Genomic DNA, 14,751 nt, shown 5'->3' on the forward strand with positions numbered 1-14,751 from the left:
GTCAGCAGCACAGAAGCACCTTCTTTTTAGGGGAAGCAGCATGGTCTAGTGGAAAGAGCACGGGCCCAGGAATCAGAGGACATGGGTTCTATTACCAGCTCTGCCACTTGTCTGCTGAATGACCTTGGACAAATGACTTAACTTCTCTGAGCCTCAGTTCCATCATCTGTTAAATGGGGATAAAAACTATGAGCCTCATGTGGGACAGGGACTGTGTCCAACCTGATTTTAGAACAGTGTTTGACACATAATAAGTGCTTAACAAATATCATAATTATTATTATTAATGGTAGTAGCTATAGTATATTTGACCTCCTTTCTCCTGCTATTGGGACTTGTGACCTCTTTACACTGAAGATGCTGTGGGCAACATCAGCCCCCTGTATGTGCATGAATGTTTGTATTAGTTATGAATTCTGTCCTAAAAGTGAGGAAATGTTAGTCCAAGCCCTTCTTCTCTCCCATGGACACTCTCTAAATCACCCTCCTTGGACTCTAACAGGGAGTCCTGGGGGCTAAGCCTCTGGCCAACAGCAACAGGGTAAGGAAAGACCTATATCATGATTGTCCATGTCTATTTTCTTAACAGTAGAAGCACATTTGATCAGCAGTAACCAACTGCTGAACCTGGGGATATAACCAAATTTAACCCCATGTTCATCGGTACCTTGTGCAATGTGACTTCACCTAAGACTCTTTAGGCACGTTTTGCTGAATTTAGTCATAAAACCTCTCCCTACTGCCACAAACAATTTTGGGATACTTATGCTATTTAAGGAAAAAAGAAACTTTCTGGATGGGCAGTTCAGTAGTAAGCCCAAGGAAAGCACTACATTGTATGATGTTCTACCTAAGTTAGTGAGTGTGTGTGTGTGTGTGTGCGTGCGTGCATGCATGCATGCATGCATGCATTTTCATTCATATGGTTGAGGGAAAAAGAATGGGGAAGGCACCCGGGAAAAAGGAAACTGAGGGGGATTCAGGAAGATTGGGAATGGAGAAGATGCAGAAGAACAGGGTGAGGGTGTGGGATCCAAAGGGAAAGAGTGAGAGATTAAACCTTGCAAAGTTTGGGTGTTTTTCCTTGTAAAATTTAAGGAAGCTGTGCTTCCATTGTTATTTTTTTTATCAAAAGAAAATCATCATGATTATCCATGAAGGGAATCCCTAAACCCAATGTTTTTTTATTCATAGAAAGCTTATTGACTTTTTCAGATTCCTAAAGGGTTTATGGTTTATTTACAACTTTAACCATATCCTGTCCTCCAACCTACAGCTTCAATGTGTCAGATGGTAAACCTATAGGCCAAGACTGTAGAGGGGAAAGCATAAAGCATAAAGAATGCTTTATGAAAAGCATTTTCAGCAGAAAAATCTCATTTTTGAATGAAATTTGAAGGGACAAATAAATTGTCAGTGACAGCACATCTGAGGCTTTTCCACTAGCTTCAGTGCAACCCCGTCATTCATTCATTCATTCATTCAATCGTATTTATTGAACGCTTACTGTGTGCAGAACATTGTACTAAGCACTTTGGAAGTACAAGTTGGCAACATATAGAGACAGTCCCTACCCAACAACGGGCTCACAGTCTAGTTGGGGGAGACAGACAACAGAACAAAACATGTGGACAGGTGTCAAGTCATCAGAATAAATAGAAGTAAAGCTAGAAGCACATCAATAACAAAATAAATAGAATAGTAAATATGTATAAGACGTCATGCTGCCATCACCGTCCTGGGTGGCCTCTGGTAAGTCTTAAGATTTAAGGCAGGCTGGAATCAGTGCAAAGTGCAGCTCATCTGCGTATAGGATGTTTATTTGTTCAATTTGTGCTGGACAGCCCAATTTTCAGCTTTGTCCCCTGTCCAGTATCAATACAACACCGGACATCTTTATCTCTGTTATTTTTTATCTCATGACCAGCCTCCCTCTGCCCTAGATTCAGCCACCATATTCCTTGACCTGGAAGTAACATCTGTGTTCAGAAGGATTTGGGAGGGGTACACAGAGCCTCTGTGGATTCAGGGGCCCCTAGAGAAGTGATCCAGGTTTGGGTGGACGTCTGCAATGTGTTCCTTATGATATCAATAGGGCAGTCCCCTGGTCAATTATCAGCGGGGTCACTGCTTGCAGTTGAGTGGCTCAAGATGAACTGGTATTTTACAGACCAGAATGGGCATGAGGGGCAATGGTTAAAGAGCAGACCTACTTCCCGCCACAATAGTCCCATTCCTCAAACCACATCGCTAGATTGCACCTATGAGGCACGGTTTCCATAAGCGAGCTATGCTCCATGCTTAGTCTGTAGAGGATTCCTTAGGAAAACTACTGGAGTGGCAGGCCCATCTACTCTTTTAACCAGTTCAAGCCAACCCCACCCACTGGTTCAGGGAAAGAGGCAGGAAAAGCTCTGTCGCTCTCGAGGCTCTGCTGCCTGGAAATGGCATCGGCAAGCCCTTAAATTAGAAGAATTGGGGGCCCATGTAATGCACCCACCCCTAAAACTGGCTCTAGGAATCCTACATGCAGAAATGATTCAATGCTAAAACTGCCCTTTTTTCGTTCTATAAATGAAAAAAGTCCGACTATGCTGAATTGTGACAAAAGAGTATTAGCAGCAAACTCTCTTATTTCTAGTTGGCCACCAAACCCTGTACTATTAAAACCAAAGCAAGTTCCATGAAACAGGTTCAAGTGGAACCGTGTAGACACTCTTCTTAAACCCCTATTCCAGAATACCTGTTAAATCAACAATCTTGTTATTAAGGGCTTACTTTGTGCAGAGCACTATACTAAGCACTTGGGAGAGCATACTGTAACAGAGTTGGTAGACATATTCCCTGCCCACAAGGAGCTTACACTCTCTAAGACCTATTTTCACCAGTTTCACAAATATAGGAACAGTTCAATTTAACCCTCAAGACAGTAACATACATTTTCTCCCCAAACTATTGGAAGTGTGCAATATACTAAAGAGTGAATGTTTTTCCTTGCCATGTTACTCTCATGACTTAATTATCATAAACCGATGTAAAGGAATATTTTGTAATTTTGCCTGGATATGAACCCAATGTCTTAAAGCTTTCATATCTCTTCTTTGGACAGGAATCTAGACTAGGCTGTAAATTCCTTGAAGACCAGGATCATGTCTACCAACTACTGTACTATTATTGTCTATTATACTCCAAGTGCCTAGTATCATGCTCTGCACACAGTGAGTGCTCAATAAATACCACTGATGATTTCAATCGTCATAGGTGGAAATCATAACATAGATTCATGGAAATATCTGAAAACAACACTTCACATTAATAAAGGGGCATTTATAAACAGTTATGAATGTGCCCAACATTACGCTTCATTCCTAGTTTTCTATGATTTTCAAATGAAAGGGAGAATTCTCATTTTTTTTCCTGAGGAGTAGCTTCAAAGCGTGAATCAAAGTTGCTTTCAAAGGACATAAAATGACCTGATTTTTCCTTATTTTCAGTATTTGTTGCTTTTGGGAATCATCTTTCACTATAAAATTTGTTTTGTACAACTTGCTTAATTTCAAAAACGATACAAAATCTAATATGAATCAGATTGTAGTTCTATACTCTGAATTAGTACAGCTGAAAATATTTAATATTATTAAGGTCTAGGGAAATCAAATTCAGAATGGGTTCCTTATGCTTATTAACTACTGATCTCAAGTACGGTTTCAATATAGTAAGTTTAATGTAGATTTGGAAACATTCAGAACCACAAAAAAGTTACAGTATTCACAATTCAATACCAAGAGGTAAATTTTGGTATAAACTTGATGAATAGGAAGGTAATAGTCAATTTCAAAGATCCTGTATAGAAAACTAAAGATGTAGAATGTGTGTTAAAGAGTATACATAGAGTATATGAAGTGTTTATGAGATTGTTCAGAATCTGATACTCAAATACATATAAAATCAAAGTACTATTTGAACCATATGAAATTATGTTCCCGGCAATATAACATTTCATCATGTTCTAGGAAAATACAATTCCCCAGAACAAGAGCTGTTTGAACTTCAGTGAGATAAGGACAATTAATTAGCAACAAAGAAGATGGACAACTAAACAGAACAAAATAAAAATTCATTTTTATTTATAGTGAACGAGTAGTCACATTGATAGGTTTTAGATGGTCTGTTTCTTAATAGTTGATTTAACTATATGTGCATTTTTAGCCTCAGTAACATCAAGAGTAATTTCTGAATGCTTTATTGCAATTGCTGAATTTTGAGTTGAAACAAAATATTGAAAGAAGCTTGAACTGAGTAAGTATATTCAATGAATTAAGGTATATATCCAAGTAGGGATTTTCAGTAGAGTAACTGACCAGTTATGTTATGTATTTCAACAATAGAAAGCATGTATTTAACATTCAGATGCACAATAAAACGAACACAAATTTTACTTCAAATCAAGGCAGATGGCAAAAGCAAAAACTTTATATGAAGAATAGACTCCAAAGAATTGAATTGTTAAATGTATATCTCTCCATAAGGGTGCACAATATCATTGTATATTGTCAAAATAAAAAGCCGAGTGTGCTTTTCATTCTTTGTTAAAGTATGAAGAACAGGCAAACCAATGGACATTAACTTTAAAATGAATTTCAAAGCTACAAAGCAAGGAAAATGAATGATGACTTTTAAAAGATTTACAGATTGAGTAAAACTGAAAACAAGTCATTTTAGCTATAGGTATATATTAAAAATAGCTGTTTTTCTGCTGCTTTAAAGTAACCAAAAATTTGTAGTTAGAATAATTTAACATCTTTGTTATAATTCTAGAAATATTTAAATAAATCTTGACCAGAACAATAATTACAAAGACTTACAAAAGATTGTGATAATATTACAGGAAGTTCACATTAAAAGGATTACATTGGCTATCTTAGCTTCCTTCAGCTAATTTTCAACCTGAATACTTACTTCTTAAAATAGTCCTTAAAAATGTGAAATATTTCTGAATTATGATTTCAAATTTGATTTTTGCCCATCATTTTGGTGAAAAAATTCTGATTTTACAGCTATTTCTACTTAATATAATTTGAAAATTGAGTAAAATGGATGAGTCAGCAAATAGTAATGCTAGGACAATCAAAATATTAAATATGGGCATTCATTTAAAAAGGGTGGTAATCATATCTGGTTTATTAGAAAAGTTTCAAATAGTAGAAATCCCAGATAATTTTATAAAGAGTGCAATGACAAACTGGATGGTCTTTCCTGACCTTTTGCGTTACTGCAGCAAAAACTCCAAAAAGGATCATAAACTTCTTCTATTGATACCGCTGTTGTCTGTGTTGGGTTTTCAATTCATTAGAAAAAAAGTCTTTTCGTTGACTTAGGAACATTTCTTAGGCATTTTAGAGGCAAGAGAGATTACATTCACTTGGGAAAATTAAATCTTCTCTCTTTCATTTTGAAGGTATGTGTACATATGTAGCCTGAGTCTGTTGAATGATTCTCTTTTACAGTGAGTGTTATCCCCTGTTATTTAAGTTGTCTCAAGCCTTCAATGCTTTCCTTTCATGCATCTGGGTAATTCAGCACATTTCAGTGAGCCTTCCTCAGCATGAAAAAGCACAGACAATGGTCCTACTTCCTTCAAGAATCAGAAGTTCAGGAGACAGTTAAAGGGAATCTTTAAGCCTAGTAGTTGCACAGCAGCAATACCAAGCCGAGGCAAGATGGAAGAAATGATCTTAACTTTGAGGAAGGAAATGAGGAGCTCTAAGAAAATCATGCTCCATTTTCCCCACATATGTGTGTAGACACGAATCTATCATGCCTCATTTCTGATCAGAAAAAACAACTTGAGATGTCGCTTGAGAATTTTGTTTATAACTTTTAAGTCAATTTATTAGCCGTGTTACTTGGAAATAACACTTTAATGATATCACAGTGTTTATTTAATCACATGCTACCATATTTAAAGTTAATTCTTAAAATAAAATTTTATGGTGATGAGTATTTGTGTTTTAGGGGCATTTTAAAGGCTTCACCTTTACCCTGTTGCACTTCATGAAATACATTTTATCTGGGAAAGCAAATGCATATGGATTAACTTTATTAAGAGAAACTTTATTCTCATTTTAGGCAAACTCAATGGGAAAAAAGAATGTTGTAAAAACATTTCTATTGCAGTCTTCTTTGATTAAATAATTAACTTTGTTAGCAGTTTTATGTTTGCAAACCATGAGATTCCACAGCTGAGTTACACAAACAGGGAAACCAAAGTGTTTCAACTAGAGGATGTAAAAATACCTTTAACACCATTTAACCGTTACATTACATCACTCAGAATCCATACTGTTGTTTCCAAAATAGAATAATTATTTTCCAAAATAATAATTTTTCTACTTACTGACAACATTTAGTATATCACCATTTTTGTAAAGTTGTTTTTACATATTTTTCGCCTTTTAAAAATTTTCACTTCTGAAAGAATACAAGATAGTGTCCTTTAAAAAGCATTGCCTTTATTTGTGGTTGTTGTCCGTATTTTAAGAAAATGAGTTCCTTAAAAATAATCGTCCATAAAACCAAAATTGTAATGCATTCTACCAAAATACTTTGTGATGCTTACCAATGCACTACAGTAAATGTGCATTGTAAGCATCCACGTTTCCAAACAGTTTCAATCCCTGCTTGATTTTTGGTCTTGATATTATTTGAGATTGTTGTTTGAATCTTCTATTGTTATCTTTTAAATTTTATCTTGCAATATTGTTATATTTAATCATCATTTTTCAAAAGGATAAATCTTTTGAACATGATGTTCAATTCTCAAATAATGACACTACATTGTTTAGGATGCTCTGAATGACTGCACTGTTTATGTATTTTACATAATTCATTTTGTACAATAGTGTAAAAGAATAGCATATGCTGAGGTTAATTGTTGTCTCCAATGGCAATTAATTATCTTCCCTGATTTTGGCTTGGATGTTCATAAACCAGTTTTGACTTGAAAATGTAGACTGACTGAAAATTCAGTTCAGATTGAGAACTGACTGTAATGTAGACTGACTGAAAATTCAGTTCAGATTGAGTTGTTTGTAGACTCTTGTCATTCAAAATGAGAGATTAATTCATTTACCTAAAATTTGTCCAGTGCTTCTAGTTGTACACTTTGGCAGTGGTGATGTAAAAAAAATTCTACTTGATTCCCGGTTAAGTTACAATTCCAGCTGCTAGATCAAATAGCAACATAGCATTTGAAATATTTTTGCCTGAAGAGCCCTCCCATCTTGTTCAGGGAGTGCTCTGATGTGGGCGCTATGTTGGAGAGGCCTCACACACATACATGAGCACATACACGTTTACGCACAAGTCCAAGAAGTTTCGAAGCTCTTTAAAACTCTTAGTTAAAATGTAAAAGAACTTGGCCTTTGAGTTTAAAAAAGAAATTAAAAAGTAGTAAATACTCAGGGCAACAGAACTCCGTTCTAGTTGTGTAAGGAATGTAATACTGTTAGATTACTTTCTCGTTTCCATGGGAACCTTTTTGTTCTAAGTTAAGATACCAATCATTAGGGTTTAATGAGGCACCTCCTAATATTTCTAAATCAGGTGAAATGATTCCTCCACTGGATGGATATGTTAAGTAGTTATTGATATTTCGAAATGTACTAAAATACAATCCAATTGAAATTGGTGCTACTTGCAAAAGAGTTAAAGCTGTACAGCCAACCAACCAAAAGTCTTTGGGAGGAAAGAAGCTAAATTTTCAGAGGATGCAGCTGTCCATGTGTTAATAGCGGGAATACACTGGAGCACAGAAAACAGATACTGTGTGCACTTCTGAATTCATGCAAGCCCACTATGCGTTTTGTAAAAGTCACCCTCAGATGAAAATTCACAAACACACCCCTCTTCCACGTAACCAGAAGTTTTAGGTAGTACCCTTTCGCAAGCAATTATCTTGAGAGATCAAATGCTAAATCTGCATCCTCCAGGATCATCGAGGATTCAGAATAATCAGATGTTTTATAAGCATCAGTACATTTTGAGTATGTACAATCTGTTTAGTCGTACTTAATGTGACATGAGGGCTGCAAGTTGCTACTCCCTTTATTTCTCGGAGTGCTAAAAGTATTGTTTCTCTCACAATACAGGGAGCTGACTGAGCCTGGTGGGAGCCCGGAGCCTTGAGGCCAGGGCTGAGGTCTGGGGGAGGGGAGAGGGGTTGAGGGGTCACAAGCTCTTAGCTTTTAGCCTCAGCATGACCACAAGTTTTAAAGCATGAAGGGGTCACGTGCTTTACTTGGGGCTGTTAGTTATTCTGAACACATTTTTTGGGGGTAGAGAAATGCATTGTTCGCCACATTTTGCAATTCCCCAAATATTTGGCTGCTCCTGCCTCCAAAAAAAATCCTTCCAAAGAGACAAAAGGAAACTATAGTTTCCACAAACGTAAAATTTCCAAATTTACGCCCACTCATGCCTGTTAGTTGATCAAAGTAATTGGAAAGCCATCAAATTTTATTAGAACCTACTCAAAATGGACAGTGGTGGACCTGCAATGTATAAAAAGTAAACAATTTTTGGCCAATTGCATTCGAACTAGATTGTTAACTTATGTTTAGACCTGCGTTTTCAATATTTTCCTGCATTTTCCGGCGCTTAGAACGGTGCTTGGCACATAGTAAGCGCTTAACAAATGCCAACACTATTATATGATTAACAGGAAAATCATCCCGATAAAGTTATCGTAAACATTTAATACTAGGTATCGTTTAAGGCTTAAAAGGGAAGGGGTAAAGGAAAAGGGGCATAGGAAAACTTTATTAATAAACAATTCCAATATTCAGAAAAAAAAACAGGGAAATGCCTTTCACATTTTATTCCCAGGAGTCTTCTTCTGTAATATGGGGGGTGGGGGGGCGCTACATTTAATTTTTTACCTTTCAAAACATCATTTCGCCTATTCCCCCGCCCCTTCTCCACTCAACATATTCACATCCATATTTATACAGATGCCGAATACAAAATCAGGATTTTGATAGAAAAGTTTATTTCGCGAACGTTTTCCAAATCAGAGTAATGGGTCTTTTATCCTTTTGATGAAGACTGGAAATATGTTTACTCCCATTGGCCGAGGAGCGTTGCCTGCAGCTGCAGGACACAATTAATTATGCTAATAGTGCGAGGAGCGGATGTACTTTTTTCCCCCTTTTATTTCTCGCTTTTTTTTTCTGGTTGGTAAAAGGGGAAGGAGACGCCCTGGGGTTGGATCACATGATATTGTCTTCGCGCCACTTTCGTAAAACCCCCTTTTACTCCAGGTTTTGCTCGAGCTAAAAGGTAACGTGTTTATCTTTCCTTGGGTGTTTCTTTTCGGTCGAGGCTATAAGGGTGTTTTTTTTTTCTATCTCTCGCTCTTTCCGTTGCTCGTCTTTATCCCTAAAGACTGGAAGTTCCAGTGCAATCGAGACTGTGAGCCCACCGTTGGGTAGGGACTGTATATGTTGCCAATTTGTCCTTCCCAAGCGCTTAGTACAGTGCCCTGCACATAGTAAGCGCTCAATAAATACGATTGATGATGATGATGAATCGGAGCAACCAAACCAACGAGGTCCGGGTGGGCTGAGGGCTGCGTAGTTTCCAAAAAGCCTGGGAGAAGCTCGATAGTAAATGTATGTTCCAGGCAACGCCGTTCTGCACGTTTTGCACAACAAAAATGATGAAAACCCACCTGTAGGAGTGTGCTCGAATGGGCTACAAGTGTGTCGCTTTTGTGCATCATGTACTAACCTAACTGGGGGGAAGATGGGGGGTTGGGCCCTTTTTTTGTGGGGGGAGGAGGGCGGTTGTTGGGAGGTGTCTTCTTGGAAACTGCTAGCTTTGCTGATGTAGACGGAGCTGCTACTGTGCAGCAGTTTTTAAAACTCACATGGCGCCCGTGCCTGCTCGCTGGGTTTTGTGCTGCAACCAGCACCGCAGTAACAATAGGGGGGTGGGTAGTGGGCCCATTTCGTCCTCCACCCCTTGCTCCACCTTTCCTTTCCTCCTCCTCCTCCTCCGACGGCCTGGGGCCTTGGAAAGTTTAGCCCTCAGTCGCCTTCCCTCCGGAGGTTTTACTAGCAAAATCTCAGCCTTCCCCCTTCGCCTCCGCCCCTTCCAGGGCCTGCATCAGACAACCGTGCAATGGAGGAGGTGCCACCCCGGTTGCAAAACGGGCCTCAGTAAAGTCCAGCGTTCTGCTTTGCTGTTTCTGTTGTTGCTTTTTTGGTAACTAAACCAGGTACGCCCGCCCCAGTTCGTACAGTATATAAAGCCACGCGTTTGGGCTTCAGCGCCTGCATCAGACGACCGTGCAATGGAGGAGGTGCCACCCCTGTTGCAAAACGGGGCTCAGTGAAGTCCAGGATTGTTTTGCTTTTTTTTTTTTGGTTGCTTTTTTTGTAACTAAAACAGGTACCCCAATTCGTACAATATATAAAGCCACGCATTTGGGCCTCAGCGGCCTTCTGCTCTTCTCCCTCCATTATAGTTTTTCTTCCCTCCTGAGTGGTGAGATTGGAGGAAGGGAGGGGAGGGTTATCTGATTCAGTTGCATCATACCTCCTTATTTGAGGGGTATGGTGAGAACGTTTTTGCTGTTGCTGCCGTGGGTGTGTGGGGAAAGCGGCGGGGCGTTTTAGAAGGCGAGCACATGGCGCCAGAGGTTAAAGCCTGTGTGTGGGTTTTTTTTTTTTCCTCCTTCCCCCTTCCTCTTCTTCGGGCCTTTGGAACCCTCTCAATGTGGCTAATTGTCCGCAGCGCGCGTGCGCGGGGAACCCCTCCTCCTCCGCGGGGCACGCTGGGAGTAGTAGTCTTTTCCCCTGGGGGAGGGAAAAAAAGGGGGGGGGGGCGGCGGGAAGGGGCACCTCATGTGCTTGCTACAGGAGGAGGCTGTAGTGTGCTCCACTCGGCTTGCCGCCAGCAGCACCATCAGCAGCAGGCCGGGGCAAACGGCTCAGTTTAGCCCGTAAATCAGCCAGCCGAGAAAGAGAGATCCAGCCATGCAGCCTGCTCCAACTCGTGGGTAACTGGGATCAAGGGGTGTCTTTCTGCCTGCACTAAAACCCCCCCCCCAAAAAAAACTTTGGGAGGGATGGTTGGAGAGGAGGATTTTTCCGGAGACTTTGAAGGGGTTTGGCTTGTCCGGAGGGATACGCAGGGCCGGAGGAGACTGGGCGGACGCGAACAAAAAGAGAGTCCCAAACCAGAAAGTAACCCCACCGAACTGGTGGCCAAAGTTTGGATCATTGTTCGGGCCTCGCAGTTTTACTGGGGTGATAGAAACGGGGTACGGGAAGGGGTAGACTTACTTATTTTATTTTGTTAGTATGTTTGGTTTTGTTCTCTGTCTTCCCCCCTTTTAGACTGTGGGCCCACTGTTGGGTAGGGACTGTCTGTGTTGCCAATTTGTACTTCCCAAGCGCTTAGTATAGTGCTGTGCACGTAGTAAGCGCGCAATAAATACGATTGATGATGGTGATAGACTTAGTGGGGCCTTTTTGTAGCTTTGCAACTTTTTCCCCCCCCGGAACCGCTCGGAGGCGGCACTCGAACCTCGTGGGTGGTGGTGGTGGTGGTGGTTGGGGCCCTCAGTTTACTGGAGGTTTTGGGGGATTTTACATTTAAAAGTTGGGTAGGGGGCTGTGGGTGCGCATCCAGGACCGTGAGCCCACCGTTGGGTAGGGGCTGGCTCTATATGTTGCCAATTTGTCAATCAATCATATTTATTGAGCGCTTACTATGTGCAGAGCACTGTACGAAGCGCTTGGGAAGTACAGATTGGCAACGTATAGAGACAGTCCCCAACATTGGGCTCACAAGCGCTTCGCACAGTGCTCTGCACACAGTAAGCGCTCAATAAATGCGATTGAGGATGATCCAGGCCCGCCCACCTGTATTCGGAGCTAGCAAGTCTGCCCATTTTGCACAAGTTGTGGTGTTAGAGGTGGAGGGGGGGGAGGAAGGTGGAAGGCGCAGACCATGTGGGGATTTGGGAGGGACCTTAATGGCAGTTTTCACTCCCCCCTCCCCGGGTTTTGGGGTCAAACGGCGGGGAGAAAAGGCGAGGGCGTTGGGGTGGGGGGGTGGCATTTCCCGGCATCAGAGTGAGGGCCGGAGGATGAGCCCACAGTTGGGTAGGGCCTGTCTCTTATATGTTGCCAATTTGGACTTCCCAAGCGCTTAGTGCAGTGCTCTGCACACCGTAAGCGCTCAATCATCATCAATCGTATTTAATAAATATTCAATCAATATGATTGATGATTTCCTCCACCTCCTCCTCCTCCTCCACCCCACTTTCCCCTTCCTTCCCTCCCTCCCCCCCGCCTTCCCTCGAGGGTGGGAGGGAGCCGCAGGCTTGGCGCGTTTTTGGGACTTTGAATGGAGAACTCCATTTCCCACAATGCTTTGTTCCTTTCTCTTTAATCTCGGCGGCGGCGGCGGCGGCGGCGGCAGCACGAGGGCCGGAACGCGTGGTCCCCGCGGCGGCTGGAGCAAGCAGCCCGGCCCCCGCCACGCGCACACTTCGGGGGTGGGGGGTCAACGTGGGGGGGGGGGGGGGGAGAGGGATTTCCAAGTTAAAGTGGAAAGGGAGACGAGAGAGATTTTAATTCTTTCCCCTCACCCCCCTGCCTTTCTTTTTTAAGCAGCCACCGGGGCGAGCAATGCAGCAAGTGTGCCACACTTAAGAAGAGCGGCGGGGACCACTCGGGCCTGGCCACGGTGATGAGAGGAACTCCTAGGTAAATGGAAAACAACAGCCCAAATCCCCGTTCCCTTTAGTTTTGATCCCCCCCCCTTCTAGAAAGCATTCTAGCCGTCCTTCAGATAATTTGATTTTCGGATTTGGGCCCGCGCTTTTAAAAAAAAACCACGCCAAACCTCGTGTTCGGGTGAAAGGACTTCCTTTCGCCCCCCAAAGTGTTCTCCTCGACGACTCTGGGCGTGTGTTTTCAACGCTTTTGTTGATCGCAGCCGTGAGGTGTGGGATAAGTTAGTTTTTGAAGTTAGCGTGGTTGCTGGGACGGCTTATCGGGTAAGGAATCTTTTGTGTGGGTTTGGGTTCCAGGACCCGAGCCAGAAATGGTTTCCACCGTCTTTGGTGAAATGTACGACTTACCTATTAAAAGTATTACCTCTAAGGCAGCTCCGTTAATTTGGGAGGTAGAATGTGTGTGGCTAAACGGGTTCTTTTGACCGGCAAATGAAAGTAATTGTGTAAATTGCCAAGGTCTCCCACTGAGGTATATTGGGATGTGGGCAAGGGAGATTGAATAATCCATTTCTTTTTTCTTCAACAGATGGTCTTAGGGTGGCGTTGGATGGATTATTTGCAAGATAGGTGTTTCGGAGCCTCTGGAAATGGGAGAGGACTTGACTGCGGAGGAGATAATGACTCGGAGAAAGGAGGGGGCCGAACTCCCTTCTTTGGAGAATATGGATCCATAAATGTTTAAACAGAACTACTGCAGTTCTGGCAGAAAGGCTACTGCTTCAGTGAGGTTTTTTTCCAAATGCATCAAAATGTGGGACCTTAGTGCCATCTGGGCAGTAGGAAAAGAGTTGTAGATGCTGCTTAAACAGTTTTTTTTAATGTTACTCCAGTTCATGATGAAAAATATTAGTGAATATATATTTGAACTGAATTGTGTTGATCTTTCAAATCCAGGTTTCAACGTGATTTTTGAGAGCCCTGACCACCTACATGCCTTATAGGAGACACTCTTCAGATAAACTGAAGGCTGGGTTAGAGTGGTAGAGAAAATGTGGTTTGAGTGATCTATATCACTAGGATATATGTATATATCGCCAGTCTTCATGGAATTAGCAGGAAAATACAAAATCGATTTTGCCAGTTGAGGTCTTGAAGTGAGTTAGAGTTTGCAATAAACTTGATTGAAAGGCCCCCCGGACTGAAGAGAGTGAGTGGACCAAGGACATGGTCTTTACAGTTGTTATTTTCTTTGTGTAAAGTTGTTTTTCTGTTTTACCAGGTGAAGCTTGGATGCGTATTGAAATGGGCCTGCAAAAAGATGGGTAAAACAAGATGCAAAATGGAAGATCTTCAAACTTGGTGTTGAATAGGCCTTGGTTGTGCAAAAGTGCTTACAGTGCAGGTAGATTTTGGTACCTACTGCAATGTAAGCACTTCTAGCATTACCATGGCAATTCAATCAGTGAGTGCTGTAGTATACACATTTGAGCATAATCAAGCTGGTTGTGCTCCTGCTAGCCATTTCAAAGTGTCCCTTGTGTTAAGGTGCATCTAGTGCAGTTAGTGAAGTAGCTTAGAATCTACTGCCCTAAATGCTCCTTCTGGCACAAGCTGCCTAATATACAACTTAAAATCCATATGTTAACCATTAGGCACCTTTAACAATGAGTCCGTCCTGAAAGAATGTTTCTGTAATTCCATGCGTAACGGGGGTGACTTCTTCATGATGCCGGGAAATCGTATCCTGACAGTACCAAAGTGCTCATAGTGCAGGTAGTTTTTTTCAATTGATTCTACTGTAATGTGGGCACTTACAGTACTCCAGGATAAAGTGCCACCTATGTACTGATGGGGAATTGGAAAGACAGTGCTGCTTACAGTCAGTTTTGCAGGTTTGCATCTCAGCGTATGCAAATTGCTGTGCAAATCCATGCAAAACTGATTGTGATGGTGTTTGCTATCTTGCTAAGTAGTAGGCCTTGCCTTCGGAAGTATCTGAG

General features: G+C 41.6%; 1 long non-coding RNA gene across 1 annotated transcript; it reads left to right on the plus strand.

The window, feature by feature from the left end:
• The first annotated feature begins 9,251 nt into the window (after positions 1–9,251).
• LOC119930096 lies at positions 9,252–13,969 on the plus strand. Its single transcript, XR_005451624.1, has 3 exons — positions 9,252–9,339; positions 12,687–12,779; positions 13,338–13,969. It is a non-coding gene; the product is annotated as an uncharacterized LOC119930096 (long non-coding RNA).
• Positions 13,970–14,751: the final 782 nt, after the last annotated feature.

Source organism: Tachyglossus aculeatus, chromosome 6 (assembly GCF_015852505.1).
Source record: "Tachyglossus aculeatus isolate mTacAcu1 chromosome 6, mTacAcu1.pri, whole genome shotgun sequence".
Lineage (NCBI taxonomy): Eukaryota > Metazoa > Chordata > Mammalia > Monotremata > Tachyglossidae > Tachyglossus > Tachyglossus aculeatus.